The sequence below is a fragment of the Phoxinus phoxinus genome, assembly GCF_949152265.1.
Source record: "Phoxinus phoxinus genome assembly, chromosome: 4".
Taxonomy (NCBI): Eukaryota; Metazoa; Chordata; class Actinopteri; order Cypriniformes; family Leuciscidae; genus Phoxinus; species Phoxinus phoxinus.
The window spans coordinates 1,937,652-1,959,118 of record NC_136879.1 but is presented as its reverse complement, the minus strand read 5'-3'; the positions used below and the strand labels follow the sequence as shown (position 1 = coordinate 1,959,118).

Below are 21,467 nucleotides of genomic sequence, written 5' to 3'. Positions count from 1 at the left end.
AGTGTATACTTTGTTGTAAATATTATTGTTAATTGGGGAACGTTTTCTTTTGATGATTACCTCTATTTTTGTTTGGTAGAGACTAAGGGGTATATATAGCAGTGGTGGAAGTATCAGAGGGCAGATCAGTCCAGACCCAGTAACATCATGATCTGCTGACCTTTAGTATTTTTGTTTGTTTGTTATTTTGTTAACAGGGGAGATTTATTTTTGTTAGTTTCAGTTAACTTCCAGCTTTAGTTTTGATTTTTATATGGACTTTATTTTTGAAATTACTTTGATTATATCTGCCCCTGTATATAATTTATTCTTTGGAAGAAATAAATCAATCCATTCACTGCCTGTCCTGCCTGTTCTTGGCTACACCCTTACAGTCTGAAATGACGCCACAAAACACATAGTAAATATGCGTTCACAATACTTTTTGAGTAATGGATGTTGTCGCCTACAGTTTTTCCTTCAAAATGATCTGAAAATCATCCTGACTAATCATTCACATAAAACAATACATTGGCTGCGTCCGAAACCGCGTACTTCCCTACTATATAGTAGGGAAAAAGAGTAGGCGAGCGAAAAAGTGAGTAAACACGATTCCTTGTGTTAAAATTGCATGTGTTAAACTACTATAGAGTAAACGTTTTAACTGTTGAAGGTGTAAAGGAGTTAGACAGTATAGTCTAGTTGTGATTTTGCTGTAAAAACACGTTTTATTATGTATAGCTCTAGCTGAGAGGGGAGTTCCAGTAAGGACACGTAAGTTACGTCTCTAACGTGGATTTACATAAACCATAAACATCTTAAAGACGCTTATTTTAAACGTCTATTTACATCTGACAGGAACATCTTCTATAAGTATTGCAGAAGAGCACATCACAACATGAAATATACATCTGAGTGGTATGTGTGCTATTATGTAGAACAAATCTATAAAGTAACTAAACATAAGTTATCTATTTTATTTGTCCATTAGTACTGTTGATAAATTGAGGAACATGTATGTTGGATAAAAAGTTAAGACAACCTCAACATGTAAATGTAGTGTTGAGCTCATAAATCACAGAGGTTATGGGAGTCTTGTCTGGATGTTGCAGGGACAGATGAACAGATGTGTGTATCCGGTGGAGAGAGGCTCATGAAGCTGATGCTGTCATCAAAGGCGTTGAGTGAGTATACTACAGAAATTAATAATAATTTAAATATTAAGTTGTAGTTTATTTTAATTATTGTAATGTCAAACAGAGCTATTACAGCACTTTTCTGATTCTTGATTTCTGTGCATTTGCTGCACAGCTGTTGTGGTGGAGCAGGACCTGCAAGGAAAGATGATGGCGGCATTTGTGGAAAAAAAGCGTTCTTGTCTGCTAAATAATACAGAAATTACATTGTGCTGTTAAAATGACTGCTTTTGTGTTATGTTTGTGCATTTTTGTAGGATCTGAAATGTCAGCAGACTGGTGTGAGCACTGAGGATGAGGAGCACAGAGCTGAATCCAGGAGATGGTGCCATGGACGAGACCCTCCATCACTCCACCGGCCCTTATGAGTCCCTCCATCACTCCACCGGCCCTTATGAGTCCCTCCATCACTCCACCGGCCCTTATGAGTCCCTCCATCACTCCACCGGCCCTTATTGCCTCAGATTGTGAAGCACAACACATCACGCAACAACCTCCGGCACGGCTCACCTCTGGCGATCCACTGGTTCATCAGAATAAAGCCGCAGAATGGGAACCGCTGTGTTGAGATGGCAGTAGATGTGGTTCAGTGCCTGTAGTCTACATACATGATTGTAGTTTGAATAAAGCTTTGGTTCATGTGTTGACTTGTATATGCATTTGTTTATTGTGTGATGGTGACTTTCATTAATTTATTTACTCATTTATTAATATTTCAATTATTTAATTAATGCTTTAATTAATTGTTTGAGTGAAAATGTAGATATGTTCACTATATACACATCTAGAGTGTATTCATGCATAGCTGTGTCATATGACATACATTACATTTTGTTTGTTTTATTGAATTATATCATTTTCAGTAAAAAGTAATATAATTAAGTATTGGTCAGCATTTATCGTTGTTATTATTGTATGTTTAGGGGTGGTATAGCAATGCAATTCATTCTGGGGTAATATTAATTTTTTATTTTTAATAAAATTAACAGTTTTCTCCAAAGACGAATCTTCACACAGCTGCCCAACGTGTTTGTGCAGACATTACATACAAACGCTGAGGAAAACCGTTCTGTAGGGCTGTCGAGTTACTGATGTTATGAGGTGTGTGTGTATATATATTATATCATGGGTTTGCATACATAATATGAGATTTTATACACAGGAAAAAGGTTGAATATCTTAATATTTTCTTAAATAATTAATTATAATACATTTAAAAATAAATTTTTTGTTATTTATAGGCCTGAGGGATGAAATAAATAATATCGTTAAGGATAAAACGGTTGGTCACATGAGTAGGGTTAAATATAAGAACTTAAATCAACCCTAAATGTATTCACAAAATAAATGGGCAGCAGTTTCTTCAAAAAGACCATAAAATGAGCAAGTTTAATCAATATAAAGGTATTTACAGATAGATGAATTAAACGTGTCGTTCAAATCTTTTAAGTTGTTGCACTTATGATAACGCGTCGTAGGTCACATGATAACGTCAACATGGCAGATGTCCGGTTCGCATTCAAACTTAACGAGATTTGGCTATAAAGTACCTACTCTTTTATCGCTGGTTAAGTATGTACTTATTGAAATTAAGTACCTACTCATTGAGTATGCGGTTTCGGACGCAGCCATTGATTTACATTTTGTAAAACACTTTTTGTTTGGGAAGGCAATATGCGCAGGGCGTGACTGATCCACACCAGCATGTATAGTAAGTGGTTCACACCTGAGAAGACAATGACCCGCTTAATGACCCTGCATAATGAGCCTTTCATTCAGGTGTGTCACACAAGAAAGAATGTGAGGACAAAAGAAATAAAATATATATATATATATATACATATATATATATAATCCAAATATAAATTAAAGTCAAAAGCACATTTTTAGTACACAGTCATACCTGGAAACAAATCCTGTTCAAATAGGCTATATGAGCCATTCTACAGAATTGGTTCAAAGTTAGATTTGGAAACTTTTCTTTTTTTTTGCAAACATCTTTTTTTAAACATGCAAATTGTATAATATCCAAGATAAACATTTCTAGTAATTGTACAGTTAATTCTCATACTGTATTTTCAGAAAGTTTTGGAATACATCCTCTGCCCAAATGTGTCAATAATAAAAAACAATAATAAATAATTTAATGAGAAGGCTTATATTGACCTATAAAGATTATTTTACATCTACCTTGTAAATATATTTTTTGCTATTTTATTAAAAAGTGTTCACATGTAAATCAACAACAATTACAATTTTAACAATATTTCAAGTGTAATCTTTCTTTTTTTAAAGTATCATACATATTTCAAAGTTAAGGATTCATTAGTTTGATATAGCCTAACGTTACATTGGAACAAACACTATAACATCTATAGTTGATGAGTTTATTTTTGACAAAACATACTATATATTTAACATATGAGCAGAAACTGGCTAACAAAAGCTTATTTGATGTCTATTTTACAGTAAAAACGTTATAGTTTATCCAAAACTAGACACAACAGCGCGAATATATGTGGATCATTCATCACACACAGAAACGCGATTCATATTTAAACAGTATTTTTGCAGTTTACAGACACTATTCCACATCGCGATTACAACAAAACATATAAGAATAAAAAACTTACTACTAATCCTCAACTGGATCCATTGCTCCTCGAAGTGAAACCAGCACTTCTGAGGTAAGTTTCCCAGGATTATTCCTCACTCGCAAGATGACATTCATCTGATTAAACTCTATGTGTTTTATCGAGCTGATGTGGCCGGTTTGCATGTTTGCATGTATTGCCTCAGATCATTTGCGTTTGAATAGCGCGCTCTCTCCGTGGGCGTGGTCACATTAAAAGATACTAGCTATAATGAGCTGAAATGAGAACTCGCTCTTTTAGATTACATAAACAGAGAATATTTGTTTTAGTTTTGAATTAGATAATTTAAAAGTACACACTTAAAAGGTTAGTTCATCCAAAAATGAAAATAATGTCATTAATGACTCACCGTCATGTCGTTCTAAGCCCGTAAGACCTCCGTTCATCTTCGGAACACAGTTTAAGATATTTTAGATTTAGTCCGAGCTTTCTGTCCCTCCATTGAAACTGTATATACAGTATACTGTCCATGTCCAAAAAGGTAATAATGACATCATCAAAGTAGTCCATGTGACATCAGTGGGTTAGTTAGAAGTTTTTGAAGCATCGAAAATACTTTTTGGTCCAAAAATAACACAAAATAAGACTTTATTCAGCATTGTATTCTCTTCCGGGTCTATTGTCAATCCGCGTTCACGACTCCACAGTGACGCTGATGACGTGTTATCTGGTGCGCCCGAGCTTCGTTTACAGTCTGAGGGAGACGCACGCTATATTCAAGCTATTCTACATTGTTTGTGTGGCTATCGTTTTGTTAATGGTGCGTAAGTGTGCATGTCGCGGACCCTAATCCTAACCCATCATCATCATCATCATCTTATGGCAATCACAAAACACCCTCTCCGGCCCCCCTCCGACTCACTGGGTCGGCGTAGCGGCCGGGCGAGGAGGATGAATACGGACCTAAGCCGGCCCTTAGGGAGGTATTGTTCCTAAGCAGGTTCAGCATCTTCTGGTTCATCTTCATCCTGCTTTCCTGTAGCTCAGTGGTAATAGCATTGCGTTAACAACGCAAGGTTGTGGGTTCGATCCCAGGGGATTGCACATACCTATGTGTAAATGTATAGGATAATGCAATGTAAGTCGCTTTGGATAAAAGCGTCTGCCAAATGCATAAATGTAAATGTAAATCAAAGAACTAGCAATGACTAAAGCCAATGGGGTTGGCTTACGTCGCATATGTCAGGGCCTTAAAACCATTGTATGAAAAGAGTCTCTTAATTAATTTTTATTAAAACAGTACAAAATAAGCACCCTGTCTGATACGTTCACAAAAAAACATCTCAATATTTAATGAAATAAACAAAGGAATTTAATGGAACAAATAAAAGGATTTGTGGAAACATTCCACAAATAGATAACTTAAATAGATACAACGCATCATACCGAGGGCGTGGTTTGAGTGGTGATAATATTGTAAATAGATTTATAAATAGACATTTAAAGGGTTTGTCAGATGGCTTGGTTAAAAATGTCAAATTCTGTGATTACTCACGATAAAAACCTTATGTTTTTAATATATTTAATAATGTCATAATTTCACATTTAATCTCCAAATTAATGTAGAAACAAAACATACAGTATATTTTAAATATTTGTCTAAAAGATTATCAAACAGTTTGCAATACATAAATGTTAAATTATACATAATTTATTCCTTATTAAAGTTACAAATGTTCTTTAGTCAAGAGCAGTGAGTGTTTTTCTCTGTTTCCTTTGTTCTTTGATTAACTTTACTGACAGAAAGCTTTATTTGGCTACTGTCCCTCTAAGCGCGGATCTCACATGCGCCTCATTCTCTCACAACTCTTCTTTATGTTCATTACACGCTTCAAGAAAAGGGGGCGTTTTGAGGTTTGAAATCCACCACTCACAACAGAGGTGGTGACGTAATGGAGGTGGAACCAATAAGGTTAGTGTATTGCTTCAAGCGCGCGAAAAATACTTTTAAATGCCAGCATTCTTTCCGGAAGTACAGAGATCGGATTTTCTTGTTTCTTTTTTTTTTTTTGGTGTCAACGTTTGGAAACATTTGTCTTCTATAGATTTAATATGGCATGTAGAAGGAACCTGAGCTTTTCTAGGTGAGCAAGCAGGCTCAAGCCCAGTCAGCGTGAATGACATGATGAAGCAGCTGATCTCCGGCCAGAATGCCATGTCTCGTCAGCGTACTAAGTTACTCTGATGGCTGCACAGCATGCACAGTCTGATCTTCTTCGAGAGGCTATCCAGCGTCTTGATGCTCTTGAGCATAAGTATGAGCAGCACAGACTACAGGAAGAGCCTAACAACACTTCGAAAGAATAAAAAGGGCACATAACGGGAGCATTGCGGTAAGTTCAGTTATTGTTATAATGTGACTGATGTTAAACCTAGTTCGCTTACAATTAGCCTTATAACAGTTATGTGTTTTGTCTCTTGCTGTTAACTTACTGTGATGGCCATCTTATTCAAACTGAAGATTCAGTTTTGTGGTTCGTGCATATTGTGAATCCATTTAAACGCTTTTTAATTTCAAACTTTACAGGAATCTGTAAGGCGCCTCCATAATTCAGAAAACAACCCACACAAATACGACCCACAAACCGGGTAAGTTAGCTTCTTGTATACTGTAAATGTTAGTTTAACCTGTTACTATATGGAATTAAAATGCCAAACATGAAATAAATTTTTCCCCCAGAATAAATTAATCACATAACCTGGCTGTGACCACTTACCTATTTGAAGAATTAAGGACAACTTTTACAGACATTGACCCTGAATGTGTAAAGGTAGTCTTAAAGATGTTGTAATCATTTTAATGTCCTCTGTTTTACTTTCTTATATTGGCATTAATTTATTCATGGTTTATTTACCAGGTTGCAAGACATATTTTGAGACTTTGCGGAGGAAGTATTCTTTGGCTCAGCCTGAAAAGGCCCAGAAAAGAAACGCTATAAAGAACATGGCAAAGGACCGTCAAAGAAAGAGACGGGTAAGTTAAGAAACTGGTTAAGCAGTTTTTTGTTTTGTTTTTGTTTTTCCAGAATGTTACCTCTCTGCGTTTTAGTGGTTAAATTACTCTCATGTTTTGCAGTTGCTGGAGACCAGGGGCCTCATTTATAAAACTGTGCGTAGGATCCTTACTAAAAGTGTACGTGCGCCAAAAAGCCAAAAATGGCGTGCGCAAAAAAATATTCAGACTTATAAAAGCGTGCGTACGCCAGAACCTGCGCAGGATTCACTTAATAAATCCCAGACAGCGGAAGATTGTGAGCACGTGCGTCTCCTCCCCGAAATAACCATATATGGAGCTTACAACGCCTAGTTTTACTATGCAGATCCTCATCTGCATATGATTATTCATCCACGTGATAACATGTTTAACGGTACAAGACATTAGGAAAATATGAAATACGTGCCGTCACATTACATTAATAAAAATAATTTAGTAGTTGCCTACTAAACTATCCTTGCCTTGTTTTTGAATAAATAAATCAAATAGTGTAAAATACATTTCAGAGAAAGTTTTTCTCAATCTTTTCCACTGACCAAATAGTCTTTTTAATTAATTTATATTTTTAATGGAAGCAGATATCGACCTTGTTGTGCATTATATTTGCACAATCTGCTATTATCATGATAAGCAATCTCTGTAGTTAAAACATTAAAACACAGCATGCCAAAGGAAAAGTGTTCAAAAGCAATGCATCCACAACTTTATTGTATATATATATATATATATATATTTTATATATATATTTTTTTTTTTACTCTCAGTAGGCCTAAATGTCATGTAGTTTAAGTGTTTAACTCCGTTAATGGGAATGGCATATTTAATCTAAATGTTTAAATCATTGTTTTAAATAAACTGTAGCCTATTTATGATTAGGACTCATAAATATAGCTGCAAGCAGCAATCACCGGGGCCAAGCGCAAGCAAGACGACAAGACATGCCAAAGTGGCTGGGAGTGTGATACCAACTGCAGCAAGGAGCAAAAGTGGCTGGGAGTGTGAGACCAACTGCAGCAAGGAGCAATTGAAGACATTTAAAGATGAATTTTAGCAAAATGGTTGAAAAATCACATACATTAACTATTCAATATGACTATAAAGTTAGGCCAAATAAGGTAAACTTGGTATCTATGTTCCCAGCTTGACCCAAGGAATCTATTAAGACCAGTGACATTTCAATAGCCAGATTTATACAAAAGTTATTAGCCTTTATAACAAAATAACTAAAACAAAATATAAAAAGTTATAACAAAATTTCCAAAATTGTGTTATAACTTTTTATATTTTGTTTTAGTTATTTTGTTATAACTTTGTTATGACGCTGTTTCAAAATATTTTGAGTACCTTGTGATCTGTCAGACACATTAAGGAGTCACAAAACGGTATTTATTGTTTAAATGTCTCTAAAAATGACTACATTTGAAAGGTGAGACTTTGTAAATTCATATCAAAAGTACATGTCTGTCTTTTTTCTGATCCGCAATGTATTTTTCACTACGTGAGAACTTGGTGTGGTGTGAGAGTGGCGTCGCTTGTCAGACATAGCAACAGTAACTAAAGTGGTCGGGTCTTTGCGACCGGTCATTGACAGTATGGACGGGGATTCGTCAGTCCCAATTCAAAACAAATTTCATCACAATCAATCATTGTTCGTTTCAAATATGTGAGAGCATCAAAATGATCCATGGGTGAAATTGATTGGATTTAATTAATTTTTTTGTCAGTTCCTATCATAATTTTAACATTTTGGCGTTATTGTTAGCTATTTACCAATGTTTTCAAATTTCCTTTGTTTGCATGTTTGGTATTGTTGGACTCGGCAAGGATTCTTAGGAGGTCACTCCTGTGAAAAAAACACGGGCTTCCTTGAAACTTCTAAGGGTCCTTCAAGGCTTTGTGCCAATGACGTATACTGAGTTTTTTTAGATACACCAATGTTCTCATAGACAATCATGGCACCCTGGACAAAGACACTGTGTGCCAATTTTCAGTAGACTAACGGTTGGGTGCGCTTATTGCTATTTTCATGATTTTTTTTTACTGTTATAGTGCCACCAAGTGGCCAATTGTCACGATTTTTTTCATGTCAACTCAGATTGAGCTTATGAACATGTGTCACAAGTTTAGCGAAAATATCTCATTCCGTTCACAAGTTATAACCATTTTATAGCGCCACCAAGTGGCCAATTGTCATGATTTTTTTTACGCGATCTCAGAATGAGCTAATGAACATGTGTCCCAAGTTTTGCGAAAATATCTCTTTCCGTTCACAAGTTATAACCGTTTTACAGTGCCACCTAGAGGCCAATTGTTGCGATTTTTTTCAAGTGATCTCAAATTGACCTCACGAAGATGTGTCCCAAGTTTAGCAAAAAAATCTCTTCCGGTTCACAATTTATAACCATTTTAGTAAAAGTGACCCTGGTGCCATCAAAGATTTTGGTTCCCCTTATCGACCGTTAATTAAAAATTTTATTTTTTTGGATGATTATTTATTGTCAGACTCCAGAAAATATTATTGCAGTGGTTTGGTTCCGATCGGGCGAAAGACCAAGGATAAGTTCGCAAAAATAGGTTTTTAAAAAAAATGCAATTTACTCGAAATTGGCGCCTTAAGGGCAAATCGGAGATAGCCATTTTGTCCGTCTTGAGCCAAGGATTCCAACGATATGGGGCACTTGATCCTGGGACAAACGGTCTAAGAGCTATGAGCAATTTTGAACTTTTGGTTGCTGTAGCGCCACCTATGGGCCATTCGGGGTTATACTCTGATAGGTTGTCCCCAAATTGAGGCCTACCATCTGGCCACGTCTCTAGGCCTTACGGTTTGGCCTGCACGATGCGTTTTACGAATCCTTAATTACAATAGGGTTTCAGCATTTCATGCTTGAACCCCTAATAAGAATGAAGTCTTTTTGCCAGTTACAGCGCCACCTATGGTCCGATCTCCATGAAACTCTGCATGCTTCCTCACCATGTTCTGACACATATGCTCATCAATTTTGGTGAAGTTCTGAGTTTTCATTTGGGATTTATAGGCTTTTTAGTGTATTTTGCCACGCCCCTTTTCTAAATGACCCTGTTACAGCCGCCCAAATGCAAAAGTTCAACTTTTTTTTTTGATAATTATTGATCTAGGGAGTCCAGAGAAATGTCCTAGACTGGTTTGGTTCCGATCTGGTGAAAAACCTAGGGCTAGTTCGCAAAAGTAGGTTTCGTACAAAATTCGACATAGCAGAAAATTTTTCTGGCCTAAATCGAAATTGGAGATAGCCATTTTGTCCGCCTTGAGCCAGGGATCACAGTGGTGTGAGACACTTGAGTCTAGGACAAACGGACTCTAGGAGTTATGGGCGATGTAGTACTTTTGCACTAAATCTGTAGCTGTAGCACAACGTAAAATTTGTTTGCGCGGTATTTGAGAACGGTTTGACGAATCAACACGAATTCCATAACTTTTTGTTGGTACAGTGTGGAGATGATACGATTCGATTTTGGTGAAAATCGGACAAACGGTCTAGGAGGAGTTCGACAAAGTAGGTTTTGACTGAAAATCAAGATGGCGGACAGGAAGTTCGGCCAAATATGGCAAACTTGGTATCTATGTTCTCAGCGTGACCCAGCGAATCTATTGAGACCAGTGGCATTTCAATAGGCAGATGTATTCAAAGGTTATTAGCCTTTTTGGAAATGTTGTTATAACTTTTGACCACAAGGTGGCGCTGTTTCGAAACTTCTCACGCTCCTTCAGGGCATCGTGCTGATGACCCATACCATGTTTCGTAACAATCCATTCATGCGTTCTTAAAATACAGCATTTTAGCACAAAATTCAAAATGGCCGACAGCCAAAATGGCCGACATGGTAAAATTGTATATCAGTCGACTCAGCATGTTGGCCTGAATCTAACGAGACCAACTTGATGATTTTTGGGCAAACTGTTCAGAAGTTATAAGCAAAAATAGCCATTTTTCATATCTCCGGACCAGTAGGTGGCGCTGCGCCGAAACGCAGCATGTAGCCTCAAGTCATGCTTGTGATGACATGTGGCAAATTTGGTCTGAATCCAACAAAGCGTTGCGGAGATACAGCCTTACGTCTGTTTTCGCAAGCGCTACGTAAAATTTGTTTGTGGGTTTTTTCGAAAATTGCTAAGCGAATCAACTTGAATTCCATAACTTTTTGTCGGCATGGTCTGTAGATGATCTGATTCAATTTTCATGGAAATTGGAGCAACGGCCTAGGAGGAGTTCGAAAAAGTAGCTTTTTCGGAAAATTCAAAATGGCGGAAAACTTTTCATGGCGCAAAATGACGTCATTGGGTGCAATCGAATCGTCACGAGGTCAGGAATCAGAGGAAAAAAGAATTTTGTTTCTAGCCCTTGTGGTTCAAAAGTTATTAGAATAAACATGAGTGAAACTTTGGACAGTTGGTGGCGCTAGAGGGAATGACTTAGACACACCAAAATTGGTGTATTTAATGTTGGGACTGTCCTCTATCCGAATGTCAAACCATTACAACTTTCCCGCGATCGGTTCTATGGGCTGCCATAGACTCCCAGAGCGGAAGAAGAAGAAGAATTATTTTTGGTACGGGAACAGATACAATAGGTGCCCGCACCTTCAGTGCTTGGCCCCTAATGAAGATGTACAGTTTTAATTCATCTGCCGTTAGATATGCGCCAGTTTCACTAACGCGCTCGCTGGCGCGGACATTTAAGCTGTGGATATTTGCTTCAAGTGATAGGCTTGGTGAGTGAAGTGATATTTGTATTATCTTTAGGGGCCAAGCACTGAAAGTGCGGAGGCACCTATTGTTTTCGTTCCGGTTCTTATTATTATTATTATTATTATTATTCTGCTTCTTCCGACTGGGCGTCTATGGCAGCCCATAGAAGCGTATGCGGGAAAGTTGTTCCGGTTTGACATTCTGATAGAGGACATTCCCAACAGTAATTGCACCAATTTTGGTGTCTCTAACTCATTCCCTCTAGCGCCACCACCTGTCCAAAGTTTCACTTATATTATGCTAATAACTTTTAAACCGTAAGGCCTATCAACAAAATTCTTTTTTCCTCTGATTCCTGAGCTCACGACGATTCGACTGGACCCTATGACGTCATTTCCGTCATAAAAATATGGCCGCCATTTTGAATTGTCCAAAAAACCTTCTTTTGCGAACTCGTCCTAGACGGTTTGTCCGATTTGCACCAAAATTGCACCAGATCATCTTCAGGCTGTGGGGACAAAAAGTTATGGAATTCAAGTTGATTCGTCAAACCGTTTTCGATAAACGCGCAAACAAATTTTACGTAGCGCTTGCGAAAACAGACATAAGGCTGTATCTCCGCATCGCTTAATCGTATTCAAACCAAACTTCCTACATGTCATCACAAGCATGACCTGAGGCTACATGCTGCGTTTCGGCGCAGCGCCACCTACTGGTCTGGAGATATGAAAAAAGGCTATTTTTGCTTATAACTTCTGAACGGTTTGTCCAAAAATCACAAAAGTGGTCTCGATAGATTCAGGGCGTCATGTTGAGTTGACTGATATCCAATTTTTCCATATCGGCCATTTTGGCTGTCGGCCATTTTGAATTATGTGCTAAAATGCTGTATTTTATGAACGCATGAACGTATCGTTACGAAACTCAGTATGGGTCATCAGTACCAAGCCCTAAAGGTACTCAAAAGATTATGAGACAGCGCCACCTTTTGGTCAAAAGTTATAATGAAATTTCCAAAAATGCTAATAACTTTTGAATAAATTTGCCTATAGTAATGACACTGATCTCAATAGATTCCTTGGGTTATGCTGAAAACATAGATACCAATTTTGCCATAGTCAGCCAAACTTCCTGTCCGCCATCTTTATTTTCTTTTAAAACCTACTTTTTCGAACTCCTCCTAGACCGAACGTCCGATTTTCACCAAAATCGGATCGTGTCATCTCCAGACCGTGCCGAGTAAAAGTTATGGATTTCGTGTCGATAGACGAAACCGTTTTCGTATACCGCAGTGGCAAAGTTGAGGCATGATGCCAAAATGACTATTCAGGCTTTATATCTGCAATGCCTTGACATATTGACACCAAACTTTGTATGTGTCATTGTCACTTCACTCTGACCACATCACATAAGTTTCGTAACTGCGCCACCTATTGGTCGAAAGTGATAATCATATTTTTAGTTATTGTATGTGATTTTTCAACCATTTTGCCCAAATTCATCTTCAAATGTCTTTAATTGCTCCTTGCTGCAGTGGGTCTCACACTCCCAGCCACTTTGGCATGTCTTGTCGTCTTGCTTGCGCTTGGCCCCGGTGATTGCTGCTTGCAGCTATATTATCTAATTTCTTTCATAAAAAAAAAAAAAAAAAAAAAAAAATTATATAATGTCCATACACCTACTCATGTGCATCGATGTGCTATGTTAGAGTCTTTATTCACACGTTATGCTGGTGATACCTTTTATACCTTTAAAAAAAAAAAAAATTCTCAGAGCACTGCATAGAGTACATAGAGAGCTGCCAGTGTCTCAGTGTGCACGCAGTGTGTTTATTGTGCAATTTTTGCGAGTATATGATATGCAGTTTTCGCGTGCATCCTATGCACGTAAAAACTTTCCGTGGAAAAAATTACACGATAAACACACTGCGTGTTATAGAGACGCATTTAGTGTGATCGAGTTGCGACATCACAGATGATTCCGTCATCTGACATCACAGAATAAGCCGTTCCTCTTCGGGTAAGTCTAGTAGGCCTATTTTAATGCCAACTGCAAATCTTGCATATCAAGTAGGATAGCAAACACCGTTGCCATTCAACAGCGAGTGTGACAACGTGTGCAAAATGTTTTAACAAAGTTCCAACACTTTATACGAGGCTATACTGTGTGTGTTCAATATTTCTGCTCAGTGTCAGATATTTCTCTGCTTAAAGTAAAAGTCATAATATGTGAAGACAAAATGTTGATCTTAAGTGTTTTACATCAATAGCCTATTAAACGGCGCTATTTTTCATTTAATCAGAAATCAGAAAATATTTAAGTTAATATTGTGTCCAGTTTGGCACTGTAAATAAGAGGGTATTATTTTTTTGACAAAGTGTGTGCGGTTTTGCTTTCTTAAGTACCGGTTCAAGAACCGCTTAAGCACCGGAACCGTTTTAAAAAATACAGAGTAGGTACTGGTATCGGATAAAACCCAACCGATACCCAACCCTACTGGAGAGTGGTTCGAATGCTCATAAGGCACTGGAAGCTATAGTGTTGAAGAAGAGGTGGCTCAGAGATGTCCACCGATATCTACCTTTCAGGTAACTACAGGAAGCACTCTCCTTACTGACAAATTGATTTTAGATGTTTTACTTTTCCATTACTCAACAATGTTCAAAATGATATTGAGTAATAATTTACAGTAATTATTTCTGTATTATGGATTAATTTATTTGACATACTGATTAGGTTACAGTATGTTTTGAGTAACCCTCTGTATGAGAATATAAATACAAATAATTTGTACAGATCAGCCTGTCAGCTTGAGGCATTCCACAACCACTTGCTTATGTATGCCAGCAAGCGGTTCAGCTATTTACCAATGGTGTACGAGGCAAGAACTCTCCTGGCAGCCCTGGATTACAACCACCACTGCTAAACAAAAACGGGCAAAAGATGTAAGAATATCATAATTAGGGGCCAAGCACAGAATGTGCGTAGGCACCTATTGTTTTTGTTCGCGTTCTTATTATTATTAGGGGCCAAGCACTGAAGGTGCGGGCACCTATTGTATCTGTTCCCGTTCTTATTCTTCTTCTTTTTCTTTTTTTTCTTTTTTTTCTTCCGACTGGGCGTCTATGGCAGCCTATAGAACCGTTTGCGGGAAACTTATACAAATTGGCACAGTGATAGAGGACAGCCTGAACTATCACCATAGCAAATTTGGAGTCTCCAACTCATTCCCTCTAGCGCCACCAGCTGTCCAAAGTTTCACTCATGTTTATGCTAATAACTTTTGAACCACAAGGGCTAGAAACAAAATTCTTTTTTCCTCTGATTCCTGAGCTCATGACGATTCGACTGCACCCTATGACGTCATTTTCCGTCATAATAGTTTTCCCGCCATTTTGAATTTTCCGAAAAACCTACTTTTTCGAACTCCTCCTAGGCCGTTGCTCCGAATTTCACGAAAAATGAACCAGATCATCTCCAGACCTTGACGACCAAAAGTTATGGAATTCAAGTTGATTCGAATTACCGTTCTCGAATACCGCGCAAATAAATTTTACGTAGCGCTTGCGAAAACAGACGTAAGGCCGTATCTCCACAACGCTTTATCGGATTCAGACCAAATTTGGTACATGTCGTCACAAGCATGACTTGAGGCTACATGCTGCGTTTCGGCACAGCGCCACCTACTGGTCCGGAGATATGAAGAATTTATGTTTTTGCTTATAACTTCTGAACGGTTTGTCCAAAAATCACAAAAGTGGTCTCGTTAGATTCAGGGCGTCGTGCTGAGTTGACTGATATCCAATTTTCCCATATCGGCCATTTTGGCTGTCGGCCATTTTGAATTATGTGCTAAAATGCTGTATTTTATGAACGCATGAACGTATCGTTACGAAACTCAGTATGGGTCATCAGTACAACGCCCTAAAGGTACTCAAAAAATTATGAGACAGCGCCACCTTTTGGTCAAAAGTTATAATGACATTTCCAAAAATGCTAATAACTTTTGAATAAATTTGCCTATAGTAATGACACTGGTCTCAATAGATTCCTTGGGTTATGCTGAAAACATAGATACCAATTTTGCCATAGTCAGCCAAACTTCCTGTCCGCCATCTTTATTTTCTTTTAAAACCTACTTTTTCGAACTCCTCCTAGACCGAACGTCCGACTTTCACCAAAATCGGATCGTGTCATCTCCAGACCGTGCCGAGTAAAAGTTATGGATTTCGTGTCGATAGACGAAACCGTTTTTGTATACCGCAGTGGCAAATTTGAGGCATGATGCCAAAATGACTATTCAGGCTTTATATCTGCAATGCCTTGACATATTGACACCAAACTTTGTATGTGTCATTGTCACTTCACTCTGACCACATCACATCAGTTTCGTAACTGCGCCACCTATTGGTCGAAAGTGATAATCATATTTTTAGTTATTGTATGTGATTTTTCAACCATTTTGCCAAAATTCATCTTTAAATGTCTTCAATTGCTCCTTGCTGCAGTTGGTCTCACACTCCCAGCCACTTTGGCACGTCTTGTCGTCTTGCTTGCGCTTGGCCCCGGTGATTGCTGCTTGCAGCTATATTTATTCTTCCGTTTCTTCCAACTGGGAGTCTATGGCAGCCTATAGAACCGTTTGCGGGAAACTTATGAAAATTGGCACAGTGATAGAGGACAGCCTGAACTATCACCATAGCAAATTTGGAGTCTCCAACTCATTCCCTCTAGCGCCACCAGCTGTCCAAAGTTTCACTCATATTTATGCTAATAACTTTTGAACCACAAGGGCTAGAAACAAAATTCTTTTTTCCTCTGATTCCTGAGCTCACGACGATTCGATTGCACCCTATGACGTCATTTTCCGTCATAATAGTTTTCCCGCCATTTTGAATTTTCCAAAAAAACTACTTTTTCGAACTCCTCCTAGGCCGTTGCTCCGAATTTCACGAAAATTGAACCAGATCAACTCCAGACCATGACGACAAAAAGTTATGGAATTCAAGTTGATTCGAATTACTGTTCTCGAATACCGCGCAAATAAATTTTACGTAGCGCTTGCAAAAACAGACGTAAGGCCGTATCTCCACAACGCTTTATCGGATTCAGACCAAATTTGGTACATGTCATCACAAGCATGACCTGAGGCTACATGCTGCGTTTCGGCGCAGCGCCACCTACTGGTCCGGAGATATGAAGAATTTATATTTTTGCTTATAACTTCTGAACGGTTTGTCCAAAAATCTCGTTAGATTCAGGGCATCGTGCTGAGTCGACTGATATCCAATTTTCCCATATCGGCCATTTTGGCTGTCGGCCATTTTGAATTATGTGCTAAAATGCTGTATTTTATGAACGCATGAACGTATCGTTACGAAACTCAGTATGGGTCATCAGTACAACGCCCTAAAAGTACTCAAAAATTTATGAGACAGCGCCACCTTTTGGTCAAAAGTTATAATGAAATTTCCAAAAATGCTAATAACTTTTGAATAAATTTGCCTATAGTAATGACACTGATCTCAATAGATTCCTTGGGTTATGCTGAAAACATAGATACCAATTTTGCCATAGTCAATCAAAGTTCCTGTCCGCCATCTTTATTTTCTTTTAAAACCTACTTTTTCGAACTCCTCCTAGACCGAACGTCCGATTTTCACCAAAATCGGATCGTGTCATCTCCAGACTGTGCCGAGTAAAAGTTATGGATTTCGTGTCGATAGACAAAACCGTTTTCGTATACCGCAGTGGCAAAGTTGAGGCATGATGCCAAAATGACTATTCAGGCTTTATATCTGCAATGCCTTGACATATTGACACCAAACTTTGTATGTGTCATTGTCACTTCACTCTGACCACATCACATCAGTTTCGTAACTGCGCCACCTATTGGTCGAAAGTGATAATCATATTTTTAGTTATTGTATGTGATTTTTCAACCATTTTGCCAAAATTCATCTTCAAATGTCTTTAATTGCTCCTTGCTGCAGTGGGTCTCACACTCCCAGCCACTTTGGCATGTCTTGTCGTCTTGCTTGCGCTTGGCCCCGGTGATTGCTGCTTGCAGCTATATTTCTGTATAGGCCTATGTATCATTTTATTTCGATTTTCTGTCTAAAAGTGACCAAAAATACATTTAACTCCAGCTCACCATCGGTGTCGCCAAACTGCTCCATCTCCAAAACGTTCGTACGCATGGGTCAGAGTTTGCGTGCAGGTGCGCACATTTTCCCGTCAAGTTTGTTTTTATAAATCACAACTTATGCGTCGGAAGTGGCGTACGCCTCTTTCTGGGCCTGTTTTGTGCGTACGCACCGGTTATAAATGAGGCCCCAGGGGCCTGTACCATGAAGCCGGTTTAGGTGGCTAGGTGGCTAGTCTCTGCTAACCCTGGGTTTTAGGTACTATGAAAGTAGCTCGGCTTTAATCGGTGTTCGTTGCCATGGTATCTTACGCTGCACGGCTAGCCTGCTCCGGGGCAGGTTAAGTTCTGGATTTGAGATCTCAGACTGAAGTTTGTGAGCAAAGAAACATATGACTTAACTAATTCCCAGTGTTTGTTGCAATGGCTTTACATTTTCTTCCAAATCCTGTGGACATCTCAGCGCAAATTGTTAGACGAGCACATCGTAGAGAGAGTTTTTAGCCGGACAAAATCCCCTTGCCTTTCCTGATAGTTACTTGTATGAAAGATACAGATTTTCTGCGGAAGGAATATCATCTTTGCGAACTTCTTGAGCCGCACATAAAGAATTTAACACGTCAAATTAATTACTGTACCGCAAATGGTACTGTGTTGCGTTTTTTGTAAGTGGTACATACTTGCACGATCGGTGATGCACAGAATCTAGGGGTTTGTCGAACTATTCGCAAGGTGGTCCTCGCTCTGCAGGAGTAATTGTTTCATTAATAATGTTCCCCGGACATATCGACCACCATGTCCATAAAAGAGCTGGCTTTTATAAAATTGCCGCAACAATATATTGATAGGGTGACATCACATGAACATTTTTTTTCTTTCAAAAAGCAAATTTCACAAATGTACTACAGTAGCCTACATGTTAAGATTTATTTAAAAAAAAAATTAATTATTAGGTTAATCTTATGATATGATTCCCTAGAGTCATTGGAGCAATAGACTGCACACATGTTGCAATCTCCACTTCTCTAGGAGAACATTAGGCAGATTATGTTAATAGAACGTCCTTTCACACCCTTATGTTCAGGTAGAGCTGATGTGAACATGTGAAATTATTATTTTCTGTGAGATGAATCTTTAAATTAATAGTAACATTAACATATATAACGTGTTGGCCTTTTTGCTCCAACCTCGATGGAAAATTTTTCAGTGGCATTCAAAGAGACCTGTGATTCCTCAGATTATCTTGTTAATGCGTTAAATGTGGACGAGCTTCTTAATACGTTTAATTATTTATGCACTACTGTTCTAGATATTATTGCCCCTATGAAACTAAAAAAATATAAAAACAAAATAGAACCATGGTTAAACAACAATACACGTAGTTTGAGAAAAGCCTGCAGAAGGGCAGAACGCAGGTGGAAAAAGGATAAACTTCAAGTATCCTATGACATACTACGGGAATCTTTAATGACGTACCAAAAAGCAGTGAAAGCTGCAAAATCTCAGTATTTTTCTGAGATAATTCGCACAAGTACAAATAGTCCCAGGGCCTTATCTAATATCTTGAACTCTGTTTTTAATCCAAACGGCAAAATTTGTTTAGTGGAGTCCTCAACTTTGTGTGAAGATTTTTTGACATTTTTTAAGGATAAAATTGATACAATTAGACAGTCCATCATTCCTTGTACTGATGACCCTGTTGATTTTTTAATTCCCACTAAGTTTTTTAACTCATTTGAGCCGATCACATTGCTGTGTTTAATGGATTCAGTTGCTAAGCTGAAGCCTACCACCTCTGCATGTGATATTGTTCCGACCCAATTTTTTAAATTGGTACTTGATTGTGTTGGGGATTGGATTCTAGCAATTATAAATAAGAGCATTCTTTCTGGGATTGTACCATCCTTTTGCAAACATGCTATGGTGAAACCTTTGTTGAAAAAGCCAGGTCTGGATACAAATATCTTATCACATTTTAGGCCAATCTCAAATTTACCTTTCATGGCAAAAATCTTAGAGAATGCTGTATCTGTGCAATTACAGAGTTTTTTAGAAACAAACAATATTGCAGAAAAATTTCAATCTGGTTTTAGGAAAAAACATAGTACCGAGTCAGCACTTCTAAGAGTTTTAAACGATATTTTATTATTCGTTGATTCCGGGAACTCAGCAATTTTGGTGCTATTAGATTTGAGTGCGGCATTTGATACAGTTGATCATGAAATTCTTTTAAGGCGTCTTGAAAAGTGTGTGGGCATTCAAGGAACTGCCCTTAGTTGGTTCCGATCTTATCTCAGTAATAGAACCTTTTCAGTGGGTATTGGTCGCGCTGTATCATCTGTAGCACGGGTTGCCTGTGGTGTTCCTCAAGGGTCTATTCTGGCTCCCATTTTATTTTCACTATATATGTTACCACTGGGCTCAATTCTTAAGAAGCATGGAGTGTCCTTTCATTTTTATGCAGATGACACCCAAATCTACCTCCCTTTGAAACATAATGACAAGCAAGGCTTAGAAACTTTGCTTGCCTGTTTAACTGATGTACGATCTTGGATGTCTTTGAATTTCTTGCACTTAAATGAGAGTAAGACTGAAGTAATTGTTTTTGGCCCCTCTGTGGGAAAAGCAAACGCGAATACTGACTATGATTATTTAAAATCTTACATCAAACCCACTGTGAGAAATTTGGGAGTTCTTTTTGATTCATCTCTCAAGTTTGACCAACATATAAATTCTGTGGTAAAGTCTTGTTTTTTCCATCTCAAACTGCTGTCTAAAGTTAAAACTTTTCTATCTTTTAATGATTTTAAAACTGTCACACATGCTTTTGTTTTATCACGTTTGGATTATTGTAATTCTCTGTATATTGGATTACCCAAATCCTCCATGTCACGGCTTCAGATGGTCCAAAACGCCGCTGCCAGGTTTTTAACTGGGGTTCGTAGACGAGAACACATTACTCCGATATTATTATCTCTATATTGGCTGCCAGTGTGTTATAGAGTTCAATTTAAAATTTTGTTGCTAGTTTTTAAGGCTTTGATTGGTCTGGCACCATCCTATCTGTCAGATCTTATAAATGTAAAAAAGTCAACAAGATGTTTGCGATCCTCAGACAGCATTATACTGTCATATCCAAGATCAAGACTGAAGTTGCGAGGTGATCGTGCGTTTTCAGTGGCCGGTCCTAGGATATGGAACAGTCTTCCCTTATCTGTTAGGTCTTCAACGTCTGTTTATGAATTTAAATCTAAGCTACAGTCTTATCTTTTTACTCTTGCATATCATTCTTAACTTTGGTTCTTTAAACCTTAACTATAGTGTTTTATTGTCTGTTATTCTTGTATTGTGTGTGGTTTGTTTTATATTTCTTAATTTGTACAGCACAGTGGTCAACTTCTGTTGTGTTTATTTGTGCTTTATAAATAAATGAAATGAAATTAAATGAAATATATAACAATTATCTACTTTCTGTGAGTCTGTGTTGTGTCAGCACTTTGAGGAAAGCAAGTTAAATTTGGTACAGTACAAAACACTGTTAATTTGCAACCTACACAATAACCCCCTATCATGACCCTCAGACAGGGCCACAGAACCGCTTCAATGTGGCCCTCAGTACCTTGTACTAGATGACCTTTGGCATCCTACGTTTCAACTGTGTTCAGCGCTTAAGAGTCACCGGAGCGGGCATCACAGATAGTGTCTGGATGTGCCATTCTGCACAATATAGCCACCATAGAAAGGAGCGAGAGCCGAGAACCACCACAAA

The 21,467-nt window shown here is 38.0% G+C and overlaps 1 long non-coding RNA gene across 1 annotated transcript; it reads left to right on the top strand.

Annotated features, from left to right (window-relative positions):
* Positions 1-5,505: 5,505 nt before the first annotated feature.
* Positions 5,506-7,479, top strand: LOC306997158. The gene is made up of 4 exons (XR_013797283.1): positions 5,506-6,162; positions 6,357-6,418; positions 6,510-6,600; positions 6,688-7,479. It is a non-coding gene; the product is annotated as an uncharacterized lncRNA (long non-coding RNA).
* Positions 7,480-21,467: the final 13,988 nt, after the last annotated feature.